The sequence below is a fragment of the Lycium barbarum genome, chromosome 9 (assembly GCF_019175385.1).
Source record: "Lycium barbarum isolate Lr01 chromosome 9, ASM1917538v2, whole genome shotgun sequence".
In the NCBI taxonomy this organism is placed as follows: domain Eukaryota; kingdom Viridiplantae; phylum Streptophyta; class Magnoliopsida; order Solanales; family Solanaceae; genus Lycium; species Lycium barbarum.
Window position 1 is genome coordinate 104,143,487 of NC_083345.1, and position 16,404 is coordinate 104,159,890.

Consider the following 16,404-nt stretch of genomic DNA (forward strand, 5'->3'; position numbering starts at 1 on the left):
GTCGGGGTGTACACGGATCGGGTTTTTTAAATACCAAACTAAATTAATTGCATCGGGTTTTTAAATCTATAAACTAAATCAAATCAACAAAAGTCGGGTTTTTCGACTGTAGGTTTTTTCAAATTTTTTTTGGTACAGTCTTCATACAAAGCGTATAACTTGTACTCCAAATACTTTTTTAGTCCTAATAAGATACGATTATCTAATTAAGATATTATATAAGAAAAAATACAAAATGTGAGATGAAAGATGACATTGTACTAAAATATTCAATAACAAAAAGTAACGAGAAAGTCGCATAAAATAAAATGATCATAATCTAAAAGTACTAGTTAGTCATGCTAAAATAAGTAAGGTTAATAAGTAATAATTACATGACTAGATATTAAAGAAAAAAATAATATCAAGTTATGTATTTTCACTATTTAAATCAATATAGAATTAAAGAATAGATATCCAATATTATTGTCATTCCTAGTGTTAGAATTGATTTCTTTTGTTAGCATTAGTTTTTTTATGTCATTCCTAGTATTTTTTCGCATTATTATGAATTTGATTTTTGTTGAGTTATTAACATCTATGAGCTATAAATCTTATTGGACTATTCAGAATTCTATTGGGAGAATGACCTATATATACATAAGAATAGGGTATATTTACAAAATATGACGATACTTTTTAGTTTAGAAAAGATACCAATAGATTTCTTACAAAACATGTACAAAAATTTTGTGTATGAAAACTATATAAAATGTGTATATCTCCCTCAAAGCTTAAAATTTTCGCTCAGAATTTTGTGTATGAAAATTGTATGAAATATGTATATCTCGCTCAAGGCTTAAAAACAATTTCTCAAATTTTTGTGTATGAAAACTGTATGAGATATGTATATTTAGCTTAAGGCTTAAATTCTCACATTTTTCGTATATGAAAACTGTATATAAACAGTATGAAATATGTATATAACTGTATATATAAATTTTCTATAAAGTTCATGTTAGGTTTTGGAAATTTAATACAACTACAACAACATTATATACAACTTTCCATACAAATTTAATACAATTATGAATCTCGCTTCGAAATTCGGATGAAATTTAACATAAGTACAACAACATTGTAAACAACTTTCATACAATATTAATACAAAGTTTAATACAATCTTGAATCTCGCTTCGAAATTCGGATGAAATTTAACATAACTACAACAACATTGTAAACAACTTTCATACAATATTAATACAAAGTTTAATACAATCTTGAATCTCGCTTCGAAATTTGAATACCACTTTGCTCCTAGACAAAGGACTCATCATCATATGACTGAAGCTTAAAATATATGTTTCCTAGTTGTCACTTCTCCTAATCTCAATTATCATACGAAAGCTTGCAGCAACAACAAGAGATAAAAAGCTTGTCGCCAAGTATGCTTTGTTGATGAAGAAGAGAATGGAGATTGAGAATCGCCTCGTTGAAAGCTGAGTGGTACACATCCTCCTCCTTGCTCTGTACAAAGTTTCAGTGGGGTTTTGCCGGCAAGCATGGATAAAACAGAGCATCGGCGAGTGTTTTTTTTAGATCTGGGGAGATTGTGATAGAGAAGGGGAAGGGAAGGGTCGTTTTTTTTTTTTTCTCCAGATTTGGACATATGGTGATAGAGAGGGGGAAGGGAAGGGAGTACTTTTAATTTTTTCAGATCCGTTATGTTTTGTAATTACTTTGGTATGTTTTGTAAATAAGAAAAGTATTCTTATATTTTGTAATATAGTCTTAAGTAGTATTATTAGGTCATTTTCTCAAATTCTAAATCCAAGCTTGAAATAATATGTTAAAAGATAAAAAAAAAACTATGAAAAAGTTTAAGAAATATTTATTAATTACATTATAAATAAACATTTTTGTGTATAAAATATTTTTGAATTTTTTTATATGTAATGTCGGGTTGACTTGGTTCGGTTTGACTTTTTTTTAGTTAAAACCAAATCAAAATGGCGGTCGGGTTTTTCTTTCTAAAACCAAATCAAGTCAAACCGAATCACTAGTCGAGTTTTTTTCTCGATTTGATTTGGATTATCAGTTTGGTGCGGTTTGTCGATTTCCTTTGTATATCCTAATTGCGAGAACCATAATTTGAGCAAAGAGCTGTTTATTTTTTGGTCCCTATGAATTTATTCCCGTTTACAATTTTCAAAGTAAATTTGTACGTGATTCTTTTTCATGTATTGTTTTCTTTTTCCTCTGAAAGGACGAATTAAAGATTATTCCATTATGCATATTCATTGTCATTCCTATAGACAAAACTTTTATGTTCTCAATTCCTACAGATCATTATTTGTGCAATAATAATGGTCCCCCGTACGATAAAAATTCTTTCCAGTAATTATTTGGACAGCAATGAAATTAAAACAAAAGTATTTTTCCTGGAACCTTTAGGGGCTATGTTGGATTTTGCGCAGTGTTATATAATTTTCCCACCTCGATCTCGGGTATGGAGTAAAATACCAATCCAGTCCCCCCCCCCCCCCCCCCCCCTTTTTTTTTTGTTTTTCTTTCTTTCGGATATTTGATCAAAAAGTCCAAAAGTTTGAATAAGTTGAAATTACAGGCCCCACATAATAGATGCTTTTCCCAATCTCTAAAATTCGGTGGTGGGTCCACTCTACTGCCTAGGGTCATTACACAATGAGAAACATAAAACCAAATCTCACAAAAAACAAAAAAACACGGAATGCATTTTGTTGAGTTATGTCCTGGTAGTGAAAACACAAAATCGCTGTACATTTTTATTCATCTTTTTAGATTTATTTCAGAAAAATAGATTCTCGAAAGAGAGAAAAAAAAAAAAAAAAAAAAAAGACCTATATTGATTGCTTGCACAAGTGAGAATATGTAGTCTGAGTCCGCAACTTAAATTATTCAAAAAGTGATAAAAGGTACCAAAATATTCCAAAAAAAAGAGTGACGGAAGTACCTTTTGCGCAATAAGTGTTCACTAAAAGTCCCCTCACCTTCCCCACCCCGATGGTCCCTCCTCCTTTTTAAAAAAGGGAAACCTCCATTAACAATCAAAAACAGTGGTTCCCACCTTCCAAATATGTTGTTTTCGTGTTTTTTTTTAACCTCAAAAGTCAATATTCTTGGTATATTCAAGATAAGGAACAAGTTTCAAAGCTTTGATTTCGGAATAAAGCGGTATAGAACTCGATTTCAAAAACTAAAAACCATCTTCAATCTAGGTATTTCACTACAGATTTTGTATTACATTGGTAAATATATTACTATCCTAAGCATGATTGTTGTGTAATAGTTGCGGATAACGATAAAAAAATACTACGGACTTTTTTTGTGCGCAAATGGGCAGTCCACTGCCTATTTTTTTTTTTTAATTAATTGTTAATTGTTTGTTAGGTAATTGTTTATTTGTTAATTTTTTATTAATTAATTCTTAATTGTTTGTTAACGATTTGTTTATTTGTTGATTATTTATTTAGTATTTCTTAATTGTCGAATTAGCTAATTTTTTATTTGTTAATTATTTATTAATTAGTTATTAAATATTTGTTAATAGTTTAATTAATTAATTGTTTATTTGTTAATTATTTGTTAACTATTTATTAATTATTTGCCAATTGTTTGCTAGCTAATTGTTAATTGTATGATAATGAATTGTTAATCTTTATATTTTTATTTGTGAAATATTTGTTAATTTAGGATTGAACATCCTTAGTTTAGAATTGAACATCCTTAGTTAAACCTTAATATCCTTAAGATAATATTTGTTAGTTAATTGTATTTAATCCTTAGGTTAGGTTTGAACATCCTTAGTTTAAGATTTAAAATAGCATTAATATAATAGTAGTTAGTATAATAATTAATTAGCAATTATTAATTCGCAAATTTAGATAGTTAATATAATTTCCCGTCAAAGTCTTAGTTAGATAGTATAATTGAACATCCTTAACTTAGATATGAACATCCTTAGTTTAGGTTTGAATATCCTTAGTATAATTTTTCGATAAAAGATTACATAATTAATATTACATGTTAATGATTAATTAAAAATGCGTAAAACAGATACGACACCTCCATGGATCCTGCCCCTTCATCCGGGACCTTTCGAGCCAGAGGTACTTCATCTACAGCAGCAGCATAGGTCCCAGCTAGTATGAGATTCAGATGTAGATCCCACCCGCTTGGTCCATCCCAGGTTGATGAAACAAGCATGGGATATTTTAGCAGCTCGGCCCCCACATCGTCGCGTTTTAGATATACTATATCAGGACGGTATCTACCGTTACATCGCTGCTGGTCGCGTACAGCATGACAGAGCTCTTGTGACGGCCATGATTGAGTGATGGCGACTGGAGACCCATACATTTCATCTCCGCACTGTTGAGGCCACCATCACCCTTCAGGATGTGGAGGTCATTTACAGTCTCCAGGTAGATGGACGCGCTTTGTATATTGAGAAGCCTGAGCAGATGTCGTCGTATCGGCAGGAGTTGACTAGGCTCACTGGTTTTGCGCCTCAGGAGGGTCATATATGGGGACAGACTCGAGTGGCGATGCATGCTCTCGTTACTCACTTGCGCCTCGTAGATAGGGAGCATCCAATTACAGAGGACACACCTCAAGTGGATGTTGACCGACGTGCTCGTCTGTACCTTATCATCATATTCGGGGGCATCCTGTTCCCGAACACATTGGGTTCCCATGTGATCTTGAGTTATTTGCCGTTTCTGGAGCATTTGGGCGAGTTGGGATGTTACAGTTGGGGTGCTGTTGTTCTGGCTTACATGTATCAAGGATTCTGTTGATTGTCTATAGGCGCGAGGACCGATGTGGCTGCATTTTGCCCGCTCCTCCAGGTACTATATTTAAGTCTGTGTAATTTTATTCTAAATATAGCTTTTTGAAACGAACATCCTTATAAAATATTTTTTTAATGACCCTTTCAAATATGGGTGTGGACTAGGATGAGACCTTTTCAGCCCATAGCTGCTGACCCTCCGCTCTACTGTATTGATGAGGCGATGTCATACGCCCGGAGATGGACGAGAGGTGTTATCCGAGATGCGGATACACACCACAGTATTCTCCCGTTCAGGGATCAGCTAGTGTCACGACCCAGCTAGGGGCCGCGACGGGTACCCGGAGCTAGTTACCGAGCACCGCTCACTCTACTACTTATCTTGCTCATTTAATATTCTTTTATCAATTTACATACCAGTTGTAGGAAAATCATAATTAAACAAACATAAATACTTTATATACAATTGCCTTTTGGCCATCAAAATAATATACACGCATATGAAAACGTCTTGTGAGACCATTTAACCCACACTGCGTATCTACGAGCCTCTACTAACATACTGTATATACATGGACGGAACAAGACTCCGTCGTGCCCAAAATATACATATATACCAAAAGGATAATCCTAAGCACCTCCGGACGATGGAGTGCTTTCAATCAGCTGACTGCTACTGAGGATCTGGGCCAAGCTCCCCTCTCTGTCTACCTGTGGACATGAACACAGCGTCCGAAGAAAGGACGTCAGTACGAATGTTGTACTGAGTATGAGAAGCATAAACAATGAAAGAAAACATCAACAATATAGTGATAACATCAACGTGAAATATCTGGATCTGTCTGATAATCATAAAGGAAATCATGCGTGCCATCTTACTCATACTCATCCTCATAACATATATGCATCATATGCAAGCTGCCCGTCCATGTTGGAACGGTGTGATAATCAATAATATTAGCCCGCGTCCAGGCCTCCCGCGTCCGGGGTACCATCTCATGCCGCCCACTAGTGGTGTCTGCCCATGCCCGAAGGTCATGGTGTATCCGTATAGCTGCCCGCCTTGGCGGTGACTGCCCGACCAACTAGGCACGGTGTGAAATGCTCATGTCATGCTTATCATAAAATGCTCATAATAATAATATACTCATCATAAAATACTTATCTCATTGTAATACATGCATAAGGCTCAAGATCAACTTTACTCTATCGGGGTGACGTAAGGTCGTGATCCCCCGATTACATTATGGAACAACTATTGATACTCTGCCTCACCTTGAAGGAACTAGTACATAAGGTGAGTGTAAGCGATAATTAACATCATCATTATACTAGCATCATCATATCGTATTCCTCATCTTATATAGACATTAAGGAGTTAGACTCTTAGCCTTTCGGACTATAGGAACTCATGAAGAGAATAGGAATTTCGTGCTACAAGATTCATGCCATCAGAAAGAAGGGACTAGCCTCACATACCTTGGTCGTTTAGCTAAGATATCGCTCACTCGTTCTCCTTCAATATCGCTTCGTTACCTTCATAAAGAATTCATATCAACATTAGCATACTAACTACAAGAACGCGTCGCTAATTCTAGGAGAAGTCGGACAGCGCTTCTCTTGTTTATACTATTTTCCCATGTTTTATATTAACTCCCAACATTCATAGCATTACTCACAATATCGAAATCAACAATCGTCGTTTACGTACATTTAGCAAAATCCACCATTTTCCTCCAATTTCCCTCATAATTAGCCTTATGACTCGTCCTTGCAATTTCATGCGTTTAACGCTTGTTTCATGATATAAACATCATTTATAACGTATTTGTACTCACAACACTCCAATATTCGTAGTTCAATTCCACTATCATTCATTCATGTCACTATTCACTTAATAATGACCCATTTCTATGTTCTTCTACATTTCAAGTGTCTAAGCCTTTCAATGCCTTGAACAACATGAATATATCATGGAACTTACCTTGGATGTTGGTTGAACAAGTCTTGAGTTGCAATACTTCACTTTGGACAAAACCCTAGTTTCACCTTCATGGGAATTACTTGACTTAGATGATCCCTTGGTGTGTTCTTGCACTTGATTTCATAGGTTTTGTGTTGTTGATCTTTAGCTTTCCCTTGATTCTCTTGGATTCTTATGGAGGAAGTATTTGGAGAGTTCTAGAGTGTTCTTGAGTTGTATGAATGAAGAATGGAATAAAATGAGGCCTAAGTTCCTTTTAATAACTCAAAAGCTGATGTTTAATGAATTTTTGTCGGGATGAACAGTGGTCGTAAACTGCAGTTTACGGACCGTATTTTGATTTACGGGTAGTCCACTGTGGTCGTATTTAAGCATTCCAAAAACAGAGAGTTTGGCTGGTGGACATGGCAGTTTACGACCTGGTTTACGGTCCGTAAACCAGTTTACGGGCCGTATTCTGGGTCGTTTTTAACCATTTCAACACTTAACAGAAACTTGAGATTTTTGACGCAATGAAAGACGATTGCACTATACGACCACTGGGTGAAAAATTTTCTGCAACTTTATTATTTCCAAAAATGCAAAATTAGCCATTCCCGACTTAGTAAAACACCATACACTCAAGTCCTTCATTGTTCTACTCATCACACAAGTACGGAAAAATTTCCGAGGTGTAACAGCTAGATCGCATGACGTCGGACACAGTAAGTTTTTTTGATTTAACATTAGTATGTTATTTTTTTCCCTACTATTTTAGTCTTTTATTGTTAACTAATTCAATTCTTTTTACAGGCTTTTATATGGTCGCCGTATGATCAGATTTTGGATCAGCTGCTGGCGTTTTGTAGGGTTGGTGAGCCCTCGTGGAGGTCGAGGTGTCTGTTGATACATATGAATATCGTTGAGGATCACGCGCCCGATCGCGTCTTATGACAATTCGGTCATGTACAGAATTTACCTAAGCAGGCTACTTGGGAGCACGACCATTATACACAGGACGAGCATACGGCCGTCACTGATGCATGGCGGGCCTTTATGCAGCTTCAGGTCCATCGTTAGAATCAGAGGGTGGGGAAGTAGAGGTGGTCGGACATGCGACTCCGGTCCAGAGGTACATGCAGTGGTACACGCGGATCACTCACAACTTGATTGGCAACCTCGCGAGGCCTCGTGCAGATGGCCGAGGATATGCAACACTCGCAGGACAGTATGAGGCATTGGTAAGTTTTATTAGTCTTAAAATTAATTAATCGTTTTATATATTACGTTACAAATTTATTGAATCATTAATATTTATAAACAAATGCAGTTATGAACCGTACAGAGGATGTGCTGGGAGAGCTTGGACTATATGGATGCCCCCGAGACAGCGGGATATGCAGCACGGATGGTTCAACTAGCCGAGGGTGGTATGCTACAGGCCCAGGAGCTCGGACGTCTCGACGAGCGTGTTCCAGAGGTCTCGCATCAGGCAATAGATAGTCGTAGTCGTGGTCATGCCAGAGGGGTTAGTGGCAGAGAGACTGGTGGCCGAGATGGTAGGGCCAGAGGGGCAGGTCACAGAGAGGGTGGGACCAGAGGGGGTGGTGATCTAGTAGATGAGCCTGACGACCATGCACCAATTCCAGCACCAGCCCAGCAGCCTTCGTCGACTTCAGAGATCCCGTCGACTTTTTATCGGCCGTCGACTTCAGAGCATCCGTCGACACCTGTATATACGCCGAATTTATTTTCAGATCACATGTTCTGGCCATCGCTTGCACAGCCGCCAGTTCGTCATCCATAGGGTGAGCGGCCAACTCGTGATCTATAGGGTGGCACAGAGCTGGACTTCGATTACCTATTCGAGGACTTCGGCATGTCTCCGTGATAAGAATCGGGTTACTTGAATAAAACAAGATTATAATGCGGAAGCAAAAATACGAAGATTAAAGACAAGAATATAAAGATAGGCGAAATTCGAGAATAAAATCCAAATTTCAAGATTAAGTGATGAGAACCCTAATTGATCTTAGTATTCAAAATTAACGGATTAAGACTAATTACAATACTAATAGAGACAATTCAAGAATTTATATCAAAAGGTGATCTAGACCCCTATTTCGAAGAAATTAGAGACAATAATTACTATAAGACTAATTAAATTTTTTAATTTACGAATAAGAACCAAAGATATCAACTTAAAAATTAATCTTACCTCCTGAAGAATGCTTCTTGTAGGGTTGCAAGATAAATCCATAGTCACCACACACAAAGGTGTAAATAAGAGAAACTCTCAATAATAATAATATTTGTCTCCTGAAAATAACAAAATCCACCCCTGTATATAGGGGAAACTTCTCCCAAATAGAATGGGATTAGAATATACTTTTATGGAAATAATTAAATACTAGAACCTAATTAGGATTAAACAAGGAAAGCATGTAAAATAATTGCCAAAAACTATTCCCTATCAAAATAGGAAGCGTTGCCTAATACTAGGGCACTTCAAATGTGAGTTTGCTGCCCTTTTTGTGCAGAATTTCAGCCCTTTTATTGGTCTGATTTTCGGGGTTCCCTTTGGGCTCCATGTGGGCCCCAATCTTCCTCCTCTTAGGCTTGGACTTGGACCATAAAGTATGTGTAGCTTTTAGCCCATTTCTTTTCACAATTCTTGAACTCGTTCTTGGGCTTTTCTTCAATGAAGTATCTTTTTGATTTCCAATTGATGTCCAGCAACCTTGGCTTGCATCTCCTTAGCTTGTGAGCTTGACGACAATCTTCTTAGGGCTTCTATAGCGCCATCCTTGCCCATGGAGATATCACTCCGGCTCCGGGGCCCGCTCAGGCGACCGCTGAGGAACCATCTCAGGAGCCCTCTCACCAGCCATCTTAGGAGCCCGTCGACACACAGATTTGATTGTTTATAATAAAATAATGTATTGAATTAATTGTTTATATGTTATTTTATGTTTAGTTTGGCATAAAACTAAATTAAATTGTTTATATGATATCTCAGGTTCATTCTTCTGAGCCTGTGGAACCGTCTCCTACTCCGGCACTGTCACACCCCGATCTTACTAGGGTGTGATGGGCACCCGACCCTTACTTAGGGCCGAGCGAACCCTCTGACCCTTAGTGCACACATAATCTTTTGGATTTTTAAATCAAATAAAGATGAAATACATAGTACAACTTTCAGAAATATTCTTTTTCGTTGTTCCCAATCAAACAAAATCTGTAATCATATGGAATTCACATCATAACACAAAATGACACATCGGCTGATGGAGCCGCTTACAGAACTGACATTCTATACCCACGACTCTGTCTGCAAAGTCTCTAACATCAATCAGAAATCATAGCACGTATACTCTGACTCGGCAACACTCCAGGAGCAAATGAAGCTTGCCATCTCCGCTGGAACATCTTCTATAACAGCTTCAACTCATCTGGGTGTACCTGCGCGGCATGAAACGCAGCCCCCGAAGAAAGGGGGTCAGTACGGAATATGTACTGAGTATGTAAAGCATGGGATACATAAAACAGAACCATAATCGGAACAACGGTACAAAAAGTAAGTACATTAGCCAGAATACCAAAGTACTTATTTTCCGAACGTAAATCATGCATACCGATGTCATATGTCCGAAGAAGTACAGAGAATGGGTAAATCATCCAGAGTACCAAAATGTTTACTTCCCAAACACAGATCATGCATGCCGACATCATATGTCATCATATACATATACATATAACAGATCCCGGCCCTCTAGTGAGGGACGCGGTGGATGGAGTCATCATGTATGCTGACATCATATATCATATATGCATATAACAGATCCCGACCCTCTAGTAAGGGACGCAGTGAACAGAATCATCAATGCATGTCAAAATCATATATCATATGTGCATATAACAGATCCCGGCCCTCTATTGCGGGATGCGGTGAACAGAATCATCATATGCCATCCTGGCCGCCACCCCCATATCATCATATACATATGTACATATAACAGAACCCGACCCGCAAGGGAGAGGGACGCGGTGAACAATGCAGAGGAAGTCGCACGATAACAGAACCTGGCCCGGGGCGCAGTGAAGGACATACTGAGGCTTGCACGAACAGAGTAGTGCGAAACCACATGCACATAAATCAAGACTCGATAGATACGTACACTTACCGACATCTGAAGGCTCAGAAACAAGTTTCGGGTCAATCCGATTTAGTATAAGAAAGTTATGAGCGTTTGAAGTACAGAACCCTCTACGAACGTTTCAGAAGCCATTTTTGGAAAATCAAAGCAACAATCATATCAAGTACCTTTCGGATATCGTTACGGATCAAATCAAATAAAGCTTTTGGAACCATATGTACGTATCAAAATATATCAAAGACTCAATGGAATAATCGAACGTGCTAGCATTTGAAAATCAAAACTTTAGTCATATCAATTACCTTTCGAATACCATTCGGAAACATATCAAATAGATCTTCGGACATCATAGATACGCATCAAAACCATATGAAATAGCTTATGGAAATCAAGAACGTTAGCCATCCTAGTGGCTCTAAGAATCGGAATTTCTTTGAAATATACATATACTTTGTCATGTTGGTTTCACAAAGATCATGCCAAAAGAAAGAAAGGATAAGCCTTACATACCTGTTCCATGTCCAATTAGCTACGCTTATTCGTCCAATCTTGCTAGTCTATATTCAAGAGAATTGACGTAATCATTAGACTCGTTATCATATACTTTGTCTTAGTTCTTCAAATGGATTCATTTATAATCTGCCGAAATTTTGGCAGCATCTCCCCTGTAAATACACCATCCCCGAGAATCCAACTCGGTCAAATCAACAATCAACAATCCGAGAATTCAACTCGGCCAAATTATCAACAACATTACCAACAATCATACTAAAAACTTCAACAATCAATCCAAAATATATTCTAATATTAACAACCTTCGTCACACAATTCAACGGCATTTCATTTATAGTCAATTCAATCACATATATTCAAGCTAACACCAATGATCCCACATTCGAGTATTAATCCGAAATCATTCTAACATGATTCAAGAATACTTCAAACAATTCACATAATATTCAAAACAGCCCAATCAACATACTACTTCACCCGAAACCTTCCAAATTCAACAAAAACAATAGCGACACATTTCCTTCTTTCAAATTCAATCACAACAACCCAACTTACAATCTTCCAAACATATGTCTCACTTTCAAATTCATGAATTATATTTACAACCTACACATTAGCAACTCTATTCTTATAATTATAAGGAACCATACTACTATCACATTAACTTCTTCCATAATCCACAAACGATTACAACTTCATTTCAATTCATCAAACCTTCATTTTCATCATGAAATCCACAACTATAACAATCAACTCATCATATCTACACAACACTACTCCTATTCGACCATCACTTGCACACACATATTTCATGAATTTCATCCATTTCTCAATACTACAACATGCATAAATCATCCCTAACACAAGTAAAAGAAGATTGAACACATACCTTTCTCCACACATCTCTTTACTCGGCTAGGGTGTATATTGCACCAATGAATGGTTTGCTTGCTTCAACAACCACCCCATGTTAATTAGGGCCTTCAAATTAGTTGGAATACTAGAAGAAAATATTTTTTCTTGATCAACTCCATAGAGCCAATTTTCCTTAGCCATGGCCGAATGGCTCTTTAATTTTTCTTGAAGTTTCTTGACTTTTGGAGATGAAAAATATGTCTTGCTTTGGCCACCTCTCTCCATATATATATACTTGCTCCTACAAATAAAAATATAGACACATGGCCATGGGGTGGGACCCACACCTTAAGTCACACGGCCAAAATGGCCTTTTCAAGAATTTTCTTGAAAATTTTGTAAAATTCCCGTTTTGCCCCTAGCCTTCCTCAATATTACCATGAACCTTCTTGTGAATTTCCCTTTTTACCCTTAGCCTTTCCCAATATTTCCATGCCAATAATATTCATAAACAACTTGTGTATTAAACAAGATCAAAACATAGCCTCGCCCTTAACTTCTCACAATTATCTTGAATTATCCGAACGTACAAAATACGGGCTATAACAGGCACCATCTACATCTCCGGCTCCGGGGCCCACTCAGGAGACCGCTGAGGTGCCAGCTCATGAACCCTCTAAGGAGTCCTCTAGCCAGCCATCTCAGGAGCCTGTCAACACGCAGGTTTGATTTTGTACAATAAAATAATGTATTTATTAATTGTTTATATGTTATTCCATGTTTAGTTTAGCATAAATCTAAACTAAATTGTTTATATGTTATTTCAGGTTAATTCTTCTACGCCTGTGGACCTGTCTCCTATTGAGATTGAGTCGTAGCTCACATTTCGGCCACCGTCGTCTCCCATAGGAAGCATGTTTTAAACAAGCCCCCAAGGAAGGGAACACGGGATGATCACGCCATACAGTATGCACATATTAAGAGGAAGAAGGGGGATGGAGATGATGGTGAGGGTGGTAGGGGTGGTGGAGTTTGCCTTAGGACTAAGGTTATTCTAAAGGCTCCCACATGTGGGACCTAGGGGGATGGAGATTGTGTATTTGTAAATAAAAAGTACATTTTATGTTAATATTTTTTTTGGTATTATTTTTTTAATGATAATTAGTTATCTTAGTTTTTATTGTCGTTTAATAATAACTCGTGCGACATCCTAAACTAATCAAAATTCTATAAAATAAAACACTTAAACCTAAAGATAACAAGTTTCTAAACAAAACAAAATTTACTTCGGGGCACTTTACAACCCCTAAAACGACGATCCAAACGTATAGGTACACTTGATGTGTTGAGCCTACATTAATGTTCGTAGAAAAAGATATCAGGTTCTATGTAAAATATTGATATTCCGGTGTTTTTAAACATGTCTAATCTTTGGTCAAAGTACGCAAAAAACGTGAATTTCAAAACTTTTGGCCAATGGATAAAGGGCTAGGCGATTTATTAAATAGCTATTGCGCACTAATTTAGTGCGCACAAGGTACTTCCGTCACTTTTTTTTTAATTGGAGTATTTTGGTACCTCCGACCACTTTTTGGGTCATTTTAAGTTGCGGCCTCTATGTACTCTAGTCATGTTAGTACGTTTATTTTAGATCTTATACTTTTTTGAGTCTTTAGCTATATTAGTAATGTCAGTAGAAAATATATAAAATTTTAATAATTTTATTATTATTTTGTATAATATTACCATAAGATTAATTTAATTGTCAGCGAATTCAATGAATATATAATTGGGACTCAGGCATAAAAGTAAATTTTGCACAAAAATCTGGTGCAACATTTACATGGCAAGTTGGTTGATTTTCTAAGAAATAAATTTGATTAGCTTTCCGTCCCTTTTTCCCTATTGCACTGTAGCAAGCGTTCCATATTTTAATCACCCTTCTATCTGATATCCACATTGATCATTAAAGGTAAGTGGTTCTGGGATAATGGGCAACTAGTCAGGAAAAGGTAGTATAATCATGGAAAAAGGGTCATATTTACCCCTCTACTATGTGAAAAGGATCACATTTACCCTCAATTATAGTATCAGTACAGTATACCTCCAACGTTATAGAAGTGGTTCAAATATACCCCTCTTCCGTTAAGTTGTCCAAGGTGGACGTTTACCCCACGTGGCATTGAAATTTTGATGAGGTGGACGTCACGTGGCATGCCACCTTACAACCCCAACCTATTTACACCCTCCCCTCCACTTCTTCTTCCACCATTAACACCTCCTCCCCCTCCACCATTACTACATCAAAATTTCAATGTCACCATCAACACGACAACACCACCATAACTGAGCGAAAGTGGAGATGATGTATAAAACTGGTTCCTTTGACTATTTGGAAGATGCATAACTATGATAGTAAGTTGCAACAATTTGATGGGAAGGGCAACAAAGTTTCTCGGTCGGAGAAGAGGGCTAGGGGTGGCGGTCGGGGAAGAGGGCTAGGGGTGGGGAGGGGGTTAAGGGAGCTTCTAGGTTGAGAGTAGGGTCTTGAACATTGGGACTTTAACGGGAAAGTCCATAGAGCTAGTTAAGATTCTTAAGAAGAGGATGATTAATATTGCTTGCGTCCAAGAGACTAAATGGGTAGGACCTAAAGCTAAGGATGTGGACGGGTATAAGCTCTTCTCGGGTAAGTCGGGGGACAGGAATGGGGTAGGCATCTTAGTTGATAGTGAGCTAAGGGATCAGGTGATAGAGGTTATAAGGGTCAATGACAGGTTGATGGTGATTAAGTTGGTCGTTGGAAGGTTCACCTTAAACATTATTAGTGCTTACGCGCCGCAAGCGTGCTTGGACGAGGAGGAAAAAAGGCATTTTTGGGAGGATTTGGATGAAGTGGTGGGAGGTATACCACCTACTAAGAAGTTATTCGTAGGAGGATATTTCAATGGACACATTGGGTCTGTTTTGAGGGGTTATGATAATGTGCATGGGGGTTTTGGCTTTGGAGACAAGAACGGAGGAGGAGTCTCACTTCTGGATTTCACTAAGGCTTTTGGTTTGGTGGTAGCCAACTCGAGTTTCCATAAGAAGGAGGAGCACTTGGTAACCTTTCTTAGCTCTGTGGTTGCGACGCAGATAGACTTTTTGCTCCTTAGAAAGGATGATAAATGTCTCTGTAAAGACTGCAATGTCATTCCGAGTGAGAATCTTACGACCCAACATAAGCTATTGGTGATGGATTTGGAGATAAAGAGGAAGAAGAAGAAGAGGGTCGCCGATGACCCGCCGAGGATCAGGTGAGGGAGTTTGACTCTGTCTAGTGCCCAAGAATTAGGGGAGAAGTTGATGGCTTTAGGGGCGGGGGAGAGCAGGGGAGATGCGAGCAGTATGTGGTATAGGACAACTAGTTGCATTAGAGAAGTAGCTAGAGAGGTTCTGAGAGTCTCAAGAGGTCGCCGTGGTGGGCACCGAGGGAATTGGTGGTGGAATGGGGAGGTCCAAGGTAAAGTGGAAGCAAAGAAGAAGGCGTATGCGAAACTGGTAGACAGCAAGTATGACGAAGAGAAGCGGACGAATAGGGAAGAGTATAAGATGGCGAGAAAGGAGGCGAAGTTGGCGTTGTCGACAGCGAAAAACGACAGCGTTTGAACGCCTTTATGCAGAACTAAAGGACATAGCTGGGAATAAGAAGTTGTTTAGGCTTGCCAAGGTGAGAGAGAGGAAGGCACGCGACCTGGATCAAGTGAAGTGCATCAAGGACGAGGATGGCAAAGTGTTGGTGGAGGAAGCTCTCATTAGATGGAGATGACAGTCATACTTCCATAAACTCTTGAACGAAGAAGGGGACAAAGACATTGTGTTAGGAGATTTGGGGTACTCTGAGAGGCATCGTGATTGTGGTTATTGTAGGAGTATAAGGGTCGACGAGTTTAAGGGTGTTATTCGTAGGATGTGCAGGGGAAGAGCGACCGGACCCGACGAGATTCCTGGAGAATTTTGGAAGAGTGCAGGCAGGGCAGGCTTGGAGTGGCTGACTGGGTTGTTTAATGTCATTTTCAAGACGGTGAAGATGCTCGAAGAATGGAGGTGGAGTACAATGATTC